Here is a 20,442-nt window from a genome sequence, read left to right on the forward strand (position 1 = left end):
ACACATACGCACACGCACACACACAGCTCCACTGTGCTCTGTAGTGACTGCTCCCATCAAGGACACCTCCACCTCCACAGAGTTCACAGGGGGAGATACGTGGGTGTGATGCCCAGCGAGGTGGTGCTCTGCTGGGGTCACAACCACTCAATATCCCCCTGTCTGGGGCAGTGGTGGGCCCAGCCCTCCATAGCGTGCTCCCTTTGAGCGGCCCTATCTCTGTCTGGATCTTAATTGGAAAGAGGAGAGGAGCAGGAAAGGGGGCAGGCTAGGCGAGCCAGAGAACAACATTTGCATGCCAAGGAGAAAGTTGCAATTAAGTTGAGAAAATGTTCCAATTAGAGCAGAGATAGAGGGAGGAGAGACATGGACATTGATGAGCACAGATAAACGGGAGTGAAACTCTCTCTCTATCTCTGTCTCTCTCTCTCTCTCTCTCTCTCTCACACACACACGCACAGAGAAACCAGTGTACAGAGACTGTGACAATATTAATCACAGTGTTTAATCGTAGCTCGTTGTGAAGAGAGATTTGCAGTGACCAGGCAGTGGACTGTTGACATTTGATCCTATGACCCCAGCCTAGAGAGGTCACAATGATGGAGAAAGAAGTGGAGAGATAACACATTATATGAGAGAGAAAGAGAGAGAACAAAGAGTCTGAAAAGAGAAAAATGAGTGAGATGTGAGAGAAGAAGAGCCAGGGGATAGGAGACAGCAGTACAATGGTTCACTTGACTCTCTAACCTTCCACAGAGAAAACATCATCATCATTAGCGCAGCAACACAACAACACTACAGTAACTCTGCTCAGTCAACTCCAGACTGGAGGAGCCCTTTCTCTCAACCTCATGTTGTTCTGATATGATGAGAAAGAGGGGGAAAGGGGACATCTCTCTCTCTCTCTCTCTCTCGTACACTTTATTGACATGGAAAGTAAACACTTACATTGTCAAAGTAAACATACAGTATAGCGACGATGGTCAAAGTCGGGAATATACTAGACTGTTGGTAATGAAGCAATAATAATGATAGTGATGATAATGATAGTGATACTCATATGAATAAAATGCTCCCTCCCTCCCTCCCTCCCTCCCTCCCTCTCTCCCCTCTCTCCCCTCTCTCCCCTCTCTCTCTCCCCCTCTCTCTCTCTCCCTCTCTCCCCCTCTCAATCTCTCCATCCCCATTTCCATTTCCCCTCTCTCTCTCTTAGAGAACACTCTTCAGAGTAGAGCCTTCCCTAGGGCTTGATGAAGTAACTCCACTGTGCAATGGAGAAGAGGGTCTCTGTGGCGGTAGCTTTTGTCTTTTGTTTGGGGTTAAACAATGGGGAGCCTAGTGACCGACCGGCCACACTTACAAATAACAAGCTCTGTGTGTCACCGCCAGACTGACACACTGCCATCAACGTCTCCCTGATAGACCACCTCACACTGCTTCACGGGAACAGCGGAGGAGGAGGAGGAGGAGGAACAGAGGAGGAGAGGGACAATGTATTATTCATCACCTTTCACTTTTCTCCCCACTCCATCACAGAAGAGAAAAACTCCTCCTTAAATGTCAACTGTTCCAATGGTAGCTGAGGGAGAGGGAAAGACGAGTGTTCATGATGAATTTAGATTTAATTCACTCCAACACAGCCATAGCTGTCTGTTGTTTGGGCTGATTTAACACACCCAGAGAGAATGCCTGCCAACCATCAAAGGCCACCACCAACAATAGAAGGGTACAGTCACACAGTCAGTGAAGGTTAAGGACACACCTTCAGTCAATTACAGTGACACACAGCAACATTTCTGCTTCTGGTAGGACAAACCCACCAATCTGGGCCTTTAGGAGTAAGGGATGGAGACAGCACAGAAGCATCATTATCTTGTGTGTGTGTGCACGGCTGTGTGTGTGTGTGTGTGTGTGTGTGTGTGTGTGTGTGTGTGTGTGTGTGTGTGTGTGTGTGTGTGTGTGTGTGCACGGCTGTGTGTGTGTGTGTGTGTGTGTGCACGGCTGTGTGTGTGTGTGTGTGTGTGTGTGTGTGTGTGTGTGTGTGTGTGTGTGTGTGTGTGTGTGTGTGTGTGTGTGTGTGTGTGTGTGTACACAGCCACAGCAGCAACATCAACTCATTCAGCAGGAGGTCCATTCCCTGAGCTCTGTTGGTTAACCCAGCTCCCAGAGAGCTGTGACTATACATGGGGATGTTGTTGACCTTAGGTAAGCAGCAGGCTGGGTGCAGGCAGGAGGGAGGCAGGCAGCAGGTTGGAGGCAGGCAGGAGGGAGGCAGGCAGCAGGCTGGGAGCAGGCAGGAGGGAGGCAGGCAGCAGGCTGGGAGCAGGCAGGAGGGAGGCAGGCAGCAGGCTGGGAGCAGGCAGGAGGGAGGCAGGCAGGAGGGAGGCAGGCAGGAGGCTGGGAGCAGGCAGGAGGGAGGCAGGCAGCAGGCTGGGAGCAGGCAGGAGGGAGGCAGGCAGGAGGCTGGGAGCAGGCAGGAGGGATGCAGGCAGGCAGGCAGGCAGCAGGCTGGGAGCAGGCAGGACGGAGGCAGGCAGCAGGCTGGGAGCAGGCAGGAGGGAGGTAAGCAGCAGGCTGGGAGCAGGCAGGAGGGAGGTAGGCAGCAGGCTGGGAGCAGGCAGGAGGGAGGTAAGCAGCAGGCTGGGAGCAGGCAGGAGGGAGGTAGGCAGCAGGCTGGGAGCAGGCAGGAGGGAGGCAGGCAACAGGCTGGGAGCAGGCAGGAGGGAGGAAGGCAGCAGGCTGGGAGCAGGCAGGAGGGAGGCAGGCAGCAGGCTGGGAGCAGGCAGGAGGGAGGCAGGCAGCAGGCTGGGAGCAGGCAGGAGGGAGGCAGGCAACAGGCTGGGAGCAGGCAGGAGGGAGGCAGGCAGCAGGCTGGGAGCAGGCAGGAGGGAGGAAGGCAGCAGGCTGGGAGCAGGCAGGACGGAGGCAGGCAGCAGGCTGGGAGCAGGCAGGAGGGAGGCAGGCAGCAGGCTGGGAGCAGGCAGGAGGGAGGAAGGCAGCAGGCTGGGAGCAGGCAGGACGGAGGCAGGCAGCAGGCTGGGAGCAGGCAGGAGGGAGGAAGGCAGCAGGCTGGGAGCAGGCAGGACGGAGGCAGCCCAACTACAATGTGTGACTGTCAGCTGACATGGACCCTGAGCTCTGGCCGAGCCTGCCCTCCACACGTCATCCATATTGCACATCAGTCTCTGTAGCCACAAACAAACCAGACAATTTAAAGACACAGCACGGCCTCAAACTAAGCACACACCACACACCCACAATAAACACAGCCACATGTAGAAGCATAGTATGTAGGGTGTGTGTGTGTGTGTGTGTGTGTGTGTGTGTGTGTGTGTGTGTGTGTGTGTGTGTGTGTGTGTGTGTGTGTGTGTGTGTGGAATATATACACACACACTCAAGAGATTGTCTTCTGCTCTCTAGTCAACCTTAAACGTTAACTCATGCACAGGCAACTCCCTGATATCTTGTGTATAGAATCCATGACAAGTGAAGTGCTGTACAGAGAATATCAGAAACACAAGGGGACTTCCTATATTATGGCTTCATTGTCTGGGGAAAACTTAAAAGCTTCTAATTCATTTTGACCCATATTTTAGATCTGACAAACACATTAGCTTAACATGGTAAGTCCTCTGTAGGATCTTTTACAGTGTGTGTGAATAACATTGCCCTGGGCTATGCCTTAGCTCAGCTAAACTTGACATTATTTCTCTCATGGGTGTGTGTGTGTGGTGTGTGTGTATGTGGTGTGTTTGGTGTATGTGTGTGTATGTGTGTGTGTGTGTGTGTGTGTGTGTGTGTGTGTGTGTGTGTGTGTGGTGTGTTTGATGTGTGTGTGTGTGTGTGTGGTGTGTTTGATGTGTGTGTGTGTGTGTGGTGTGTTTGATGTGTGTGTGTGTGTGTGTGTGTGTGTGTGTGTGTGTGTGTGTGTGTGTGTGTGTGTGTGTGTGGTGTGTTTGATGTGTGTGTGTGCGTGTGTGTGTGTGTGTGTGTGTGTGTGTGTGTGTGTGTGTGTGTGTGTGTGTGTGTGTGTGTGTGTGTGTGTGTGTGTGTGTGCGTGCTTGCGTGTTAAACTTGTGCTATATTCCTGAGGGGATGTAAAGTACCTCTACACTTCACATCGAGCTTGTACTGATGCAGACGAAAGGAGAATTCAATCACATATCTCACTCTGGTGGCACTTGCTAACTTTCTATGAATGTCCCTATGGCATGTTAATGGCAGGGTGAAGTTAAAGCCCTTGTCTGGTTAGAGTATTACTTCCAGCATTTCTATATGGCATGTGATATAGGCAGACTCAATGCAAAATGAAACATGGAACTCTTATAATCCAATTCTAAATGTATGTAATTGTGTGATATCAACCACGGCTGGGTTATACCGTATTTTACGATATACAGGTGTGGATGTACGAACTGGTGTGGGTTTTTACTTTACCTTCTATAATGGTATTTGAATGTTTGGTTTGTGAAATATGATACGCTGTGTGTAACGTCCATTTGTATAGTTTACTTCTCTACGTGAGTCATCTCTCTCCGGTCTCTTGCTCTCCATGCCACTTTCCATACAGAACTAGCCCCGCCCCCTGCCACTCAAGGAGCGCATTTGTTGTTCTTCTACCACAAGACACTGTGCTTAGTCTCTGCATGGTCAATACAGCACAATGTTGATGACAATGATGCTGTTTTCATGTTGCTTCTTAATATAAATCCACTAGTGTTCTATAATTACACTCTTAGTTTGTGTTTCTTACATCTGGAAGCTAGTTTATCTTTTCTTAGTAAGTTGGGCCTAAATCTTGTTAGCCGCTAATGCTAATCGCTAGCCAGAGCAACCGTAACTAGCTTTACAGCCTTCATGTTGTTTGTGCAACAATATCTTCTCAATCAAAGAGGAATACGCAAAGCAAGAATATGTTATCGATATGAAGTAGCTAAGAAAAAACATTGAATGTCGCTAATGATTATAGGGTCCCTTAGGAAACACTCATCAAAACTTTGGTTCCTACCCTGTCACAATAACTCCTCCCTGGCATTTTCATTCGTTGTCATGTCAAACACTGAATTCAAAATGCCCACTATTACGTTCTAAAAATGTATCTATTTCCATGATTCCATCAGTTCACCCAAGTGTTTTGCCCTAAATCCCAAGTCAAATCACATTTTTAACATTTGGTAAAAAATAAGGCCTGGATTGTTTGCCCATATCGTGCAGCTCTACGTGGCAGTGCTGAAATGATCTCAAATGAGTGCAGGAAATGCAGAAAAATTATTTGCGTAGTATAAAACAATCCGAATGGAGAGAGACTCATTGAAATCACTTAGAATGTATGTGTTTGCCACCCTAGGGTCACGCACTACTCATAAAGCAAATGTTTAACTTTTATTATTCAAAAACATAAAATACCATCAAACCGTCCAATTCTTTTGTAAATACCGTAATAAGATATTTTGACCATATCGCCCAGCCCTAATATGAACATTTGGACCATGTATGATTAAGGAACTTCTATTGAGAAATGAGAGGCCATGTATGCTACCTTTAAGTCCTACCAAGGGGCATTAAATTAAGTACAAACTACAAGAACTAAATCTGTTCATACATTGAGGAGGAAAATGGAAAATGTAATTAAATGTGTCTCCTAATCATTATCTGACCAAACTCTGTACTCGATAGAGATTTAACTAGGTATGTTAACCGTGATACAAAACTGCAGTATATTAGTGTTATTCCGCCTGAAGAAGTCTATAAATGTGTCCCAAATGCACCTTACTCCCTATATAGTGCACCACTTTTTTTGATAGCAAAAAAAACTGCACCATTTTTAGTCAAACGTAGTACACTGTAGGGAATAGGGTGCCATTTGGGACATGTCTTTGTCCTAGTTCTGGTATTCTGCCCATTCCATTTGGATAAAACAGTACCTGTTCTTCTTCTACCATTCTAAAGCAGCAGCACTTAAAATCCATTTCACCCATTCTGAGCAGCATAGCTCGACTCGCCGTTCAAAGCCTCATCCACAATTAACTAGCAGAGAGGATTGCTTAGAGGCAAACCCAAGTCCTTAACTTGCATTTTACATCTCATACTCTTCCCTTTCAGAGGAAGTTAAATGTGTCAAACTACACGTCGGCCGCGTGTTTAAAGAATCTCCACGCTCCCATTTTAACCCTGTGGCTCCAGATCTCTTATTCTTTTCCATCTCTCTCCCTCTCTGGCTTTCTCTCCCTCACGCCCGCTCTCTTTCTTTATGCTTTTTCTCCCTCTCTCCATCTCTTTTCCTCATCTAAAATCTGTCCGGTTCTCTGTAGGGCCACGTAGCAGTATCTATCTCCCAAATCCCTAGTTTGGACATCTGGATGCCGTGTGTCAAACGTGGGGGGAGGTGAAGACTGATACCCAGTGTGAAGTTTGTGATGTGTGTTGAGAGGGCCCTCCTGGAGCCTGCTTTGGCCTCACCACCTCAGTGGTCTTGACGCCACAGTTCACTGCATGACTGCTCCCGATGTCAGACGGCACCAAGTTGCTTTCAATCACATCACACACACACGTTGGGTACTGTAGGTCTGGCCAATACCTCTGTCTACGCTGCACGCAACTGGCCCACTATAGCCGACCTGTCAACCAATGGACCTGTCAACCAATCAACTGGATGAAAAACCTACTGTATTCTCTCAAGACTTTCAGCTGTGTTTGCTTCAAGGAAATACATTTTTAGACAGAGCAAGAAACTCAGTCGAATTTGTGATTTGTATTGCCACTAGTTTGTATGTTTGCTGCTAAGATAAGAGTAAACACAGTGTGCATCATGGGACTTGTTCCAGAAAGTTTGATTTTCGTAACCGTAATTGTTATTATTTAAATGGTGCTTGGATTTTGTCCTCTTATTTTGATTCAATACACACTGTGCTGCCTGGCTCGGAGTCATGTAATGTTACTCGCCATAGACAAGACAAGGCTCTGTGGGAGCCGACACACATAATTTATGTTGACTTATTGGCGAGTGGGAGAGTTCCTTCAGAAGAGGACAACAACAAGGGGAGAGGTCTACTTACACTGTTCTCCACTATGTTCTTTACCCTTTCTCTTGCTCCCCCCTCCCATCTCTCTCCCTGTGCGTTCTATCTAGTGACACACATAATTTTTCAGCCACAAGAATCACAGAGGAGCTGGTAGCTGGAACACCTGTGACTTGCAGCAATCTTTTCTGCCCATAATGAAGCCAGGGAGGAGCAGAGCGGGAGCAATTAAGATGACTTTCTCTGTTTGTCTTACGACTCCAGTGTTGTGCTCTCTCTCTCTCTCTCTCTCATTTTCCCCTCCGTTTTGTGTTTGTGTGCTTTAATTGAGTTTGGGTGGAGTGACTTTTCCACTCGAGTGAATGGAACAGGAGGGAACAGTGGGGGTTGAGATAGGAGGAGGTTGATGTGTGTAAGGTTTGTGTGTGATGCATGTGTGTAGAAGAGAGGGGGTGTTGGCATAGTGCCCGCAGAGATTCACCACACACCAACAGCGGGGGAAACAGCAGCATGTATGACATGATGCGAGTCCTGGTTACTATTCAAATTCATAAACCAAGAGGAGACTATTAGCATTTAAGGAAGATATAGACTGTAATTAAAACAGTCAGACACACACACACTCAAAAATGGAAGCAGAGATGGCTGTTTACACTGATGTTGGCAAGTTATGCTAATAACCATATGGACAATAATACATGCATACCTAGAGAACACTTAAGATGGGTACACACAAAAACATTATAGGTTAAAAAACAATGCATTGCTGGTTAGTGTACAGAACACACTGGGTTATTTTTATCACAGCCAGTTGGGTCATTTAGTTGGGTTATTAATCTATGATCCGACGGGTCAGATCAGAAGACTGGAGGCGTGGCATAGTAGGATCGTGGCTTTCAGATAGTTATTTTTTGCCACGCATGAGAGCAAATATTATTCCGGTTCATTTGTTAAGGTTTAGCACGGGGACTTTTGTAGCGTAACGAAGCTTACACAAATTGATTTCCTCAAGTGCCTATGTGGAGCCCAATGTTGGGATAGTTGCCACTTGATGGTATTTCAATAATAATGTCATTAATTGTATATTAAAATATTTAAGGATATTTTTGTTTGCAGTGTAGAAACATAACATGATGAACAGGAATTATATTTGCTCTCACAGGTGGCCAAAAATACCTGTCTGAAAGCCACGCCCTCAATAAGCCACACATCCTGAAAATAACCTATGGATTACATAAACAAATACTCATCTGCTGGCTCAACCCAGCATGAAAGTGCATAAAAAGACAACTAATAGTTAAATTAATCCATGTTTGGGTAATCCAAAGGTGTGGCCTATTGGGGGCATGGCTTTCAATTCGTTATTTTTAGCCACACATGAGAATAAATGTAATTCATGTTCATCATATTAAGTTTGTACACTGCAATTTTCTATTTTCCTTCAATAAAGTGGGACTGACAGCATTTTAACAACATAACATCTCATTCAAATCTGTTCATATACACCCCTGGGAAGAGCATGATACCTTTGCTTTACATTTTCTGACAAGAGAGCACTTAGATATGGTCATTTTGACATTTTCATACATTTACAGAATGTTTGGGAATTATGCATAGTAAGGCATTTGTGAAAATTCGATAGCAATATAGAGTGGGAAAGTGGCCACTGCAGTAGACACGGCAGTAAATAAAACATCTGTCTTGTCCAGGACAGGAGTCTACGGAGACTGGTGCGCCATAGCCAATCAGAGCAACAGTAGGCAAACAAATCGTTTGCCACCCGGGCCTGCCATCATTCACTTTGAACTGGACTGTGTCTCTACAGACAGTAGCAACTGCGCAACTTTAGATCATTAGAACGCATTCTCCAAAACCACAAAATATTTCTACAAATATGACGGGAGTCCTCTTACATTTGGGAACTTTACAGTCCTATTGATCAAACAACCATGAAAAGGTAGACGCTCTCTCCCTCAGTTATGCACATCAACAAGATCAACAGCTAATGCTAGCCAGAGTGAGATGAGCTAAAATCTAATGAGGGAACATTGCACTTATGAACAATAAGGAATAGTCGCCTGCTTGTCCTTCTGCAGCTTGCCCGCCAAAACATGCTAGTCCTAGCAGTAGCCTACGAAAAGCGATATGAGGGGGAAAACTCGGTATTCACCCACTTCTCCAATGACATGACATCCTCCCAGCAGCTAGCTAAGGTTAGGCTCTGTGTTTTTAGCTTGCTAAATAAATAGCTACAGTGCCTTGCAAAAGTATTCGGCCCCCTTGAACTTTGCTACCTTTTGCCACATTTCAGGCTTCAAACATAAAGATATAAAACTGTATTTTTTTGTGAAGAATCAACAACAAGTGGGACACAATCATGAAGTGGAACGACATTTATTGGATATTTCAAACTTTTTTAACAAATCAAAAACTGAAAAATTGGGCGTGCAAAATTATTCAGCCCCTTTACTTTCAGTGCAGCAAACTCTCTCCAGAAGTTCAGTGAGGATCTCTGAATGATCCAATGTTGACCTCAATGACTAATGATGATCAATACAATCCACCTGTGTGTAATCAAGTCTCCATATAAATGCACCTGCACTGGGATAGTCTCAGAGGTCCGTTAGGGGGCCAAATACTTTCGCAAGGCACTGTAGCTACATAAAAAATACGCTAGCCCAGGGGTGTCAAACTCATTCAGCGCACGGGCTATAATAGAAAATACTATGAGCCAGATTTTTATACCGTCGACTTATGTGCCTTCAGAAAGTATTCACACCCCTTATTTTTCCACATTATGTTGTACAGCCTGAATATTTAAAAAATAAAACATAAAATCCATTTGAGCACGGTGAAGTTATTAATTACACTTTGGATGGTGTATCACTACACCCAGTCACTACAAAGATACAAACGTCATTCCTAACGCAGTTGCCGGACAGGAAGGAAACCGCTCAGCGATTTTACCACGGCCAATGGTGACTTTAAAACATTCACAGTTTAATGGCTGTGATAGGGAAAAACTGAGGATAGATCAACAATATTGCAGTTACGCCAGAATACTAGCCTAATTGAGTGAACGGAAGGAAGCCTGTACAAAATACAAATATTCCAATACATGCATCCTGTTTGTAACAAGGCACTAAAGTAATACAAAAAAAATGGGCAAACAATTCACTTTTTGTCCTGAATACAAAGTGTTATGTTCGGGGCAAATCCAATACAACACATTACTGAGTAACACTCTCCATAGTGTCAAGCATATTGGTTGGTGGCTGGACCATGTTATGGGTATGCTTGTAATCATTAAGGCCTGGGATGTTCTTCAGGATAAAATAAAAATGGAATGTAGCTAAGCACAGGCAAAATCCTAGAGGAAAACCTGGTTCAGTCAGCTTTCCACCAGACACTGTGAGATTAATTCAACAGGACAATAACCCAAAACACCAGGACAAATCTACACTGGATTTGCTTGCCAAGAATACAGTGAATGTTCCTGAGTGTTCGAGTTACAGTTTTGACTTAAATCTACTTGAAAATGTATGTCACGACCTGAAGGTTGTTGCCTAGCAATGTTCAAGAAAGAATTTGAAAGCGCTTGAATGTTGCACAATCCAGGTGTGGAAAGCTCTTAGAGACTTACCTAGAAAGACTCACAGCTGGAATCGCTACCAAAGGGCTTCTACAAAGTATTGACCCAGGGGTGAGATATTTCTGTATTTCATTTTCGATAAACATGCAAAAAAAATTAAACAACAAAAAAAATGCTACTTTGTCATTACGAGGTATGTAGATGGGTGTGTAGATGAGAAGAAATCAATTGAATCCATTTTGAATTCCGCCGGGAATGCAACAATATGTGGAATAAGTCAAGGGGTGTGAATACTTCCTGAAGGCACTGTAAATAGGATGCTGAACGTAACATTTTAACATATTAAGACAAAAGAAGAGATATATAATATTTGCCCAGCCATCACTGCTATGCTTGCAGATGTACATAATATGCTGCGACCCTAATCAAAGAGTATTTAATAACTCCAAATAACAAAAAAACGGAGCTACTGATAGGTTGTTGTAGACTTAAAACACTGCATGGCTCACTGGTGCGACTGAATGCAGCATTAGTGTACGGTGCACTCAAAATGTATTGTAGTTGAGTAGCCAGTCTAGGCTACTGCTCAAATGTTGCTGTAATAGGCCAACATGTTTCGCCTTTGCATGATGTTATGTTGCAGGTTTTGTTATTTGGTTAATTATTGTCAAGCTTTAAAAACCAAAGCCAAACTGCAACATTTTAGTAACCTAGCTAAGACTGTGTCGGTACACTTTCCCTCCACTGTGCGCTGTAAACGGGACACATGAAAGCATACTATTGTGTGAGCCATATTAAAGCTGCAATCTATAACTTTTTGGGTGAGCTGACCAAATTTACATAGAAATGTGAGTTATAGATCTGTAATTTTACTTTCGACGGTACAATGATTCTCTACACAATACTTTCTTGTTTTGTCACAAACTGAAATTAGGCAAACTATTCACATTTCAGTAAACGAGGAAATGGCGGATCAATTTCTTCATAATGCATCTTTAAAGCTACCAAAGTGTCAGTGCTCAACCTTAACATTTGTTGTCAATATAACAGAACAGATTAACCTGGATGACATTTACTCTCACGGGTGGCCAAAAATAACTATCTGAACGCCACACCCCTTGTCTTCTAATCTGACCCGGTGGATCATAGCTCAATGACCCAGCATCAACAACCCAATTTAAAGAAAACAATTGGTTGTTTGTGAACCAATTGGCTGTGTCAAAATAACCCAACATGTTCTGGTCAAAATTTATCCAAATTGGGTTGTTTTTAACCCAGCACTTTTTAGTGTAGGCCTACATAACAAGCACTGGTACTAAATAACTTCAACAAAAGGAAAGATGTCCAAGGCTTTAGTTCAAAGGTTGTGTATGTGTAAAGGAGGTTGTTCTTATGTTCTGTGGTTCAGCTTTTATTCCTGGCCAATAATTACTAATTTCTATGTTAATATGTGGTATGTGTACCTAACAATACACGTGGGTAGAATGATGTGTGTGTGCGTGTGTGCGTGTGTGTGTGTATGTGTGTGTGTGTGTGCATATTTTGTGAGTAAGCTTCTCCTAGTCCGTCAGACTGTCAGAGCTGTCCCAGGAATTATGTCTCCACTGTGACATCTCACAAAGGAGGGGAAAATGGTCTACTGCTTTCACTCTTTCTCTCAATCTCATTCCTTCTCACTCTCCACCCCCTTTCTCAATTCCTCTCTTTCACCTGAGGACAAACCCAGGAGTTAATCAGAGCTGACTGTTCTCCTGCACCATGTCAATTAAATCCACCACTGCTGCATCCACACTATGAAGACAACCCTACCGCTGCTCAGCTCAGAGCACCCCTAGTGGTGAAACGGGCAAACTGACTGACTGTACCCATCTGAGAGCACTCCTAGTGGTGAAACTGGGGAACTGTCTCCAGCTGAGCACACACCCTTTGTCTCCATGCAAGTCACCCGTGATACACAGTACCAGTCAAAAGTTTGGACACACCTAATCATTGCAGGGTTTTTCTTTATTTTTCTTATTTTCTACATTGTAGAAAAATAATGAAGACATCAAAACTATGAAATACCACATATGGAATCATGTAGTAACCAAAAACAAAGTGTTAAACAAATCAAAATATATTTTAGATTTTAGATTCTTCAAAGTTGCCACCCTTTGCCTTGATAACAGCCTTGCACACTCTTAGTATTTTCTCAACCAGCTTCACGAGGAAGTCATCTGGAATGCATTTCAATTAACAGGTGTGCGTTGTTAAAAGTGAATGTGTTTGAGCCAATCAGTTGTGTTGTGATAAGGTAGGGGTGGTATACAGAAGATAGCCCTATTTGGTCCATATTATGGCAATAACAGCTCAAATAAGCAAAGAGAAATGACAGTTCATCATTACTTTAAGACATGAAGGTCATTCAATACGGAACATTTCAAGAAGTTTCTCCAAGTGCAGTCGCAAATAGGATCAAGCACTATGATGAAAATGACTCATGAGGACCACCACAGGAAAGGAAGACCCAGAGTTACCTCTGCAGCAGAGGACAAGTTCATTTGAGTAACCAGCCTCAGAAATTGCAGCGCAAATAAATGCTTCACAGAGTTCAAGTAACAGACACATCTCAATATCAACTGTTCAGAGAAGACTGCATGAATCAGGCATTCATGGTCGAATTGCTTGGGCCAGGAAACACGCGCAATGGACATTAGACCGAATCTGTCCTTTGGTCTGATGAGTCCAAAATTGTATCTTTGTGAGATGTAGAGAATGGTGAATGGATGATCTCTGCATGTGTGGTTCCCACCACGAAGCATGGAGCAGGAGGTGTGATGGTGCTTTGCTGGTGACACTGTCTGTGATTTATTTACATTTCAAGGTACACTTAACCAGCATGGCTACCACAGCATTCTGCAGCAATACACCATCCTATCTGGTTTGCGCTTAGTGGGACTATCATTTGTTTTTCAACAGGACAACACCTCCAGGCTGTGTAAAGGATATTTGACCAAGGTGGAAAGTGATGGAGTGCTGCATCAGATGACCTGGCCTCCACAATCACCTGACCTCAACCCAATTGAGACGGTTTGGGATGAGTTGAAAAGCAGCCAACAAGTGCTCAGCATATGTGGGCTCTCCTTCAAGTCTATTGGAAAAGCTTTCCAGGTGAAGCTGGTTGAGAGAAGTCCAAGAGTGCGCAAAGCTGTCATCGAGCCAAAGGGTGGCTCCTATGAAGAATCTCAATCTATTTCTTTAACACTTTTTTTGGTTACTACATGATTCCATGTGTTATTTCAGAGTTTTGACGTCTTCACTATTATTCTACAATGTAGAAAATAGTAAAATAAATAAAAACTTTGAAACAGTAGGTGTGTCCAAACTTTTGACTGGTACTGTAAGTCAGTATATCCATGTCTGAGGACGTCGGGAGATGACGTGGAAACAAGCCACTACAGGCAACAGTGAGCGCCGTTACCATCAAGTAGGTTTCAACGTTGTGGATGGGGATGTCGGATGGGTGTAAGCATCTGCCTCTGGTTCCGTTTGAGAAACATGGATGAATGTTTAATTCTTGTTGCGCTCTCTCCTGCCCATTGTATAGCAATTAAATATCATTAAAGAGGCATGGAAAGTGTTAACATGTACATTTTCAAACCTCTAGACAAATATTGAATCAGTCTCTCTCTCTCTCACAATATATTCCCTCTCCCAATCATTACTCCCTCTCTTCTTCTCTCTCCTAACGGTCTTCTCTCTTCACCTGTCTCAGTAGAGATGGGGCTCTGGTCTGTCTCCGTCTCTCTGTGTCTCTGAGTCTCCTGCCTGTTCAAAGGGGGAGGTGATTACTCCTTCAAAGATAGTGAGGCATGAGTCAGATCAAAGCAGCGTAATGTAAGAGAGAGAGAGAGAAAAACCATCCAGATCTACATCCAGCCCACACCCTTCTCTTCTCTCATTACACCGTTTCTCTCACCAGCCTGGTCTCATAGACTACACGTAACATAGGTAATGTAAATCCGGGATACAAAAATACGTACGATATCTTATGTTTGGTATGGTTACATAAGGCAGATGGTTACTTAAGGCAAAAACAAAAGTGGTGGTGTTGGTTGGGTTGGATGGGTGGGTGTATAACGCAAAATATAGCAACCCAAAGGTTGTGAGTTTGAATCTCATCACAACTTTTAGCTAATTAGCAACTACTTACTACTTTTTAGCTACTTTGCAACTTATTAGTATGTTAGCTAACCATTCCCCTAACCCTAACCTTAACCCTTTTAGCTAACTCCTAAACTTAACCCTAACCCTAAGCTTAACTCCTAACTCTAACCCCTAGCCTAGATAACGTTAGCCAGCTAACTAACATTAGCCACCTAATAACCTAGTTGGAATTTGTAACATATCATACTTTTTGAAAATTCGGAACATATTGTACATTTTGCAAATTCGGGACATATAATACTTATTGTATTCCATAACTTAACTTATGAAATGGGTGATGGACATCCACAGATTAATACATACCATACAAAACTTAACATATCATACTAAATGGGATCCCTCGGATTTTCGTACATAATAATACAAAATGCTCTGAGACCAAAATGCTCTCACACACAGGCCTTCTGAGGGGAGCAGAGCAGCCTTTGTGAAGGTGGAAGATAACAATGATCCCAAGAATGTTGGTATTCAAATGAAAGCTTGGTGAGCTAGAATGTGGGTATTCAAATGAACGCTAGGTGAGCTAGAATGTGGGTATTCAAATGAACGCTAGGTGAGCTAGAATGTGGGTATTCAAATGAACCCTAGGTGAGCTAGAATGTGGGTAATCAAATGAACACTATGGAAGCTAGAATGTGGGTATTCAAATGAACGCTAGGTGAGCTAGAATGTGGGTATTCAAATGAACCCTCGGTGAGCTAGAATGTGGATAATCAAATGAACACTAGGTGAGCGAGAATGTGGGTATTCAAATGAACGCTAGGTGAGCTAGAATGTGGGTAATCAAATGAACACTAGGTGAGCTGGAATGTGGGTATTTAAATGAACCCTAGGTGAGCTAGAATGTGGGTATTTAAATGAACCCTAGGTGAGCTAGAATGTGGGTAATCAAATGAACGCTAGGTGAGCTAGAATGTGGGTATTCAAATGAACGCTAGGTGAGCTAGAATGTGGGTATTCAAATGAACGCTAGGTGAGCTAGAATGTGGGTATTCAAATGAACGCTAGGTGAGCTAGAATGTGGGATTTCAAATGAACGCTAGGTGAGCTAGAATGTGGGTATTCAAATGAACGCTAGGTGAGCTAGAATGTGTGATTTCAAATGAACGCTAGTCGAGCTAGAATGTGGGTATTCAAATGAACGCTAGGTGAGCTAGAATGTGGGTATTCAAATGAACCCTAGGTGAGCTAGAATGTGGGATTTCAAATGAACGCTAGGTGAGATAGAATGTGGGATTTCAAATTAACGCTAGGTGAGCTAGAATGTGGGATTTCAAATGAACCCTAGGTGAGCTAGAATGTGTGATTTCAAATGAACGCTAGGTGAGCTAGAATGTGGGTATTCAAATGAACCCTAGGTGAGCTAGAATGTGGGTATTCAAATGCACGCTAGGTGAGCTAGAATGTGGGATTTCAAATGAACGCTAGGTGAGCTAGAATGTGGGTAATCAAATGAACGCTAGGTGAGCTAGAATGTGGGTAATCAAATGAACGCTAGGTGAGCTAGAATGTGGGTAATCAAATGAACGCTAGGTGAGCTAGAATGTGGGTATTCAAATGAACGATAGGTGAGCTAGAATGTGGGTATTCAAATGAACGCTAGGTGAGCTAGAATGTGGGTATTCAAATGAACGCTAGGTGAGCTAGAATGTGGGTATTCAAATGAACGCTAGGTGAGCTAGAATGTGTGATTTCAAATGAACGCTAGTCGAGCTAGAATGTGGGTATTCAAATGAACGCTAGGTGAGCTAGAATGTGGGTATTCAAATGAACCCTAGGTGAGCTAGAATGTGGGATTTCAAATGAACGCTAGGTGAGCTAGAATGTGGGATTTCAAATTAACGCTAGGTGAGCTAGAATGTGGGATTTCAAATGAACCCTAGGTGAGCTAGAATGTGTGATTTCAAATGAACGCTAGGTGAGCTAGAATGTGTGATTTCAAATTAACGCTAGGTGAGCTAGAATGTGGGATTTCAAATGAACGCTAGGTGAGCTAGAATGTGGGATTTCAAATGAACGCTAGGTGAGCTAGAATGTGGGATTTCAAATGAACCCTAGGTGAGCTAGAATGTGGGATTTCAAATGAACGCTAGGTGAGCTAGAATGTGGGATTTCAAATGAACGCTAGGTGAGCTAGAATGTGGGATTTCAAATGAACCCTTAGGTGAGCTAGAATTTGGGATTTCAAATTAACCCTAGGTGAGCTAGAATGTGGGATTTCAAATGAACGCTAGGTGAGCTAGAATGTGGGTAATCAAATGAACGCTAGGTGAGCTAGAATGTGGGTATCCAAAAATGAATGCTAGGTGAGCTAGAATGTGGGTATTCAAATGAACGCTAGGTGAGCTAGAATGTGGGTATTCAAATGAACGCTAGGTGAGCTAGAATGTGTGATTTCAAATGAACACTAGTCGAGCTAGAATGTGAGTAATCAAATGTACGCTAGGTGAGCTAGAATGTGGGTATTCAAATGAACCCTAGGTGAGCTAGAATGTGGGATTTCAAATGAACGCTAGGTGAGCTAGAATGTGGGATTTCAAATGAACGCTAGGTGAGCTAGAATGTGGGATTTCAAATGAACCCTAGGTGAGCTAGAATGTGGGATTTCAAATGAACGCTAGGTGAGCTAGAATGTGGGATTTCAAATGAACGCTAGGTGAGCTAGAATGTGGGATTTCAAATGAACGCTAGGTGAGCTAGAATGTGGGATTTCAAATGAACGCTAGGTGAGCTAGAATGTGGGATTTCAAATGAACGCTAGGTGAGCTAGAATGTGGGAATTAAAATGAACGCTAGGTGAGCTAGAATGTGGGATTTCAAATGAACGCTAGGTGAGCTAGAATGTGGAATTTCAAATGAACCCTAGGTGAGCTAGAATGTGGGATTTCAAATGAACGCTAGGTGAGCTAGAATGTGGGATTTCAAATGAACGCTAGGTGAGCTAGAATGTGGGATTTCAAATGAACGCTAGGTGAGCTAGAATGTGGGATTTCAAATGAACGCTAGGTGAGCTAGAATGTGGGATTTCAAATGAACGCTAGGTGAGCTAGAATGTGGGATTTCAAATGAACCCTAGGTGAGCTAGAATGTGGGATTTCAAATGAACGCTAGGTGAGCTAGAATGTGGGATTTCAAATGAACGCTAGGTGAGCTAGAATGTGGGATTTCAAATGAACGCTAGGTGAGCTAGAATGTGGGATTTCAAATGAACGCTAGGTGAGCTAGAATGTGGGATTTCAAATGGATGCTAGGTGAGCTAGAATGTGGGATTTCAAATGAACGCTAGGTGAGCTAGAATGTGGGATTTCAAATGAACGCTAGGTGAGCTAGAATGTGGGATTTCAAATGAACGCTAGGTGAGCTAGAATGTGGGATTTCAAATGAACGCTAGGTGAGCTAGAATGTGGGATTTCAAATGAACGCTAGGTGACCTAGAATGTGGGATTTCAAATGAACCCTAGGTGAGCTAGAATTTGGGATTTCAAATTAACCCTAGGTGAGCTAGAATGTGGGATTTCAAATGAACGCTAGGTGAGCTAGAATGTGCGATTTCAAATGAACGCTAGGTGAGCGAGGGAGGGTGAGAAAACCCTTCGGGATTAATGCTTTTACTATTTAATAGTGTAAGGGATATCAAACCAGGTGAATACTACTACTATTAATAATAATAACAATACTAACACACTTTTTTTTTTGTCTCCATTTCTGTTTCGCTCCAGTCCAATGATACTGTGCTCCTTCTATGCTGTGCTGTGGTGATATCTAGGCAGGGAACTATCTTAGCGCTGCAGGCTAAGTAGATCGTTTCTGACTCTCTCTACTGTTGTGTAACACATGCCGGTGTTCTGATCAGAACACCCGCAGAAACTTTTGCATACAGTAGTTACCTCACTCTCTGTAAAGGGAGCATCATATGAACAGTGTTAACTTAACTTACACCTCCAGCAGCTCAATGAGGAGAACTAGGTGAGGCTGCTGTGTGAGAAAAGGAGAGGAGGGGAGGAGAGCAGTGACTTCGTTTGGGAGAGAGAGAGAGAGAAGAGAGGTGGAGACAGAGGAGAGGGGGAGAGCGAGTTAGAGAAAGAGAAGAGAGGTGGAGAGAGAGAGGAGAGGTGGCGAGACAGGAGAGGTAGAGCGAGAGAAGAGAGGTGGAGAGAGAGTTAGAGAACAATATAGAAAGGAGAGGTGGAGAGAGAGAGCAGAGGTGAAGAGAGAGTTAGAGAAAGAGAGAGTGCGAGTGCGAGAGAGAAGAGAGGTGGAGAGAGAGAGAAAGCTAGAGAAAGAGAGAGTGTGTGAGAGAAGAGCGGTGGAGAGAGAGAGAGAGCGAGAGAGTTAGAGAAAGAGAGAGCGTGAGAGAGAGAAGAGAGGTGGAGAGAGAGAGAGAGAGAGACAGAGATCGAGAAAGAGAATGAGTGAGAGGACATAAATGCAGCTTCAAAGGAAAAACACCTTTATTTGGCACTTTGTATGCAAGCAATTTTCAGTTACTGTATCGCAGACACTGTTCCCTCACACAAAAGGGGGAGGTTTGTGACTCCTGTTAAGATGTGGTACGACAAATGAGAACATCTCTTTCTGTTTGGAAAGGAGAACTGGATGCAAGATCAATGAAGCATAGGACAATTATATGAGGAAAGATAAATACTGATGTAGTTTGGACAATAGTAAGGACAGAAAAATAAAGCAGATAAATAACTTTCACAGTAAATGTTACAGGTATTGGGTGTTAGAAAAGAAAGGTGGACGAAGGACAACTTTTCCAAATTTGCAGTATCTTTTCCTCTCTATATTTGGCCTGAAGTGACCATACTAACATGTCATATCTCTAATGGTTCTCTGGCCAAAGAGGTTTTCCCATCAGTCATTTCATAATTGCTAGCCATTATTGCAAGAGCAAAGGCACACATCTATGAGTCAGAGTAGAGTGGCCATTTTTCAATTTCATTTTTCAATGGAAATTCACAATCATTCTATGAATCAGAACATTATGAAAATAGACATCCATTAATGTCTACTTCTAAAAGGCTAAACGTTCACTTCAACTCAACATGCTAAAAGTACATGTTTTCTCCATAGCCTTCTTATTACAAACTCTGGGTTTCAATTGGGCTGGTGGGTAAGACGGTCCCTGGCCCTAGTCGAGCCAGAGGGGCATGGTAGTGGATGTAAATGACTAAGATGGCAGCGCAGGCCCACCATAACATCCACCCCCATTACATTGAGGATCTGTTCCAAATGGCACATTTTTTTTTTTACCAGGGCCCTGGTCATAAGTAGTGCACAATATAGGACTAGTGTGTCATTTGGGAAGCAGCCTTAGCCTCTGTAGGAGGCCTAAAACGACCCACTTTGGTTCCAGTAACAGGGTGGTTGAGTGGCTAATCTGGAAAGTAATAACAAGCATCCATCTCCTTTGACATCTGCTTAGAGAATGGAACGCCAAGGGGGGGATATAGGCCTGTAGTTCATTCCAAGAGCTACTACCACATTACGAGGAATTGCAGGTGCCCCTGTAACTGCTCTCCAATACAGTTGATCATAGTTTAGGTGTAGGAGATCAGAACGAACACCAAACATATGCATCATGTTGAACTAACGTCAGCTTAAGCATGTTCCTACAGTTCA

At 43.5% G+C, this 20,442-nt stretch overlaps 1 protein-coding gene across 3 annotated transcripts in view; it reads right to left on the reverse strand.

Annotated features, from left to right (window-relative positions):
- Nucleotides 1–20,442, reverse strand: part of LOC135522644 (partitioning defective 3 homolog) — a 581,006-nt gene that overhangs the window by 197,540 nt on the left and 363,024 nt on the right. The gene's annotated exons all lie outside the window — the stretch shown is intronic.

Source organism: Oncorhynchus masou, chromosome 30 (genome assembly GCF_036934945.1).
Source record: "Oncorhynchus masou masou isolate Uvic2021 chromosome 30, UVic_Omas_1.1, whole genome shotgun sequence".
NCBI lineage: Eukaryota > Metazoa > Chordata > Actinopteri > Salmoniformes > Salmonidae > Oncorhynchus > Oncorhynchus masou.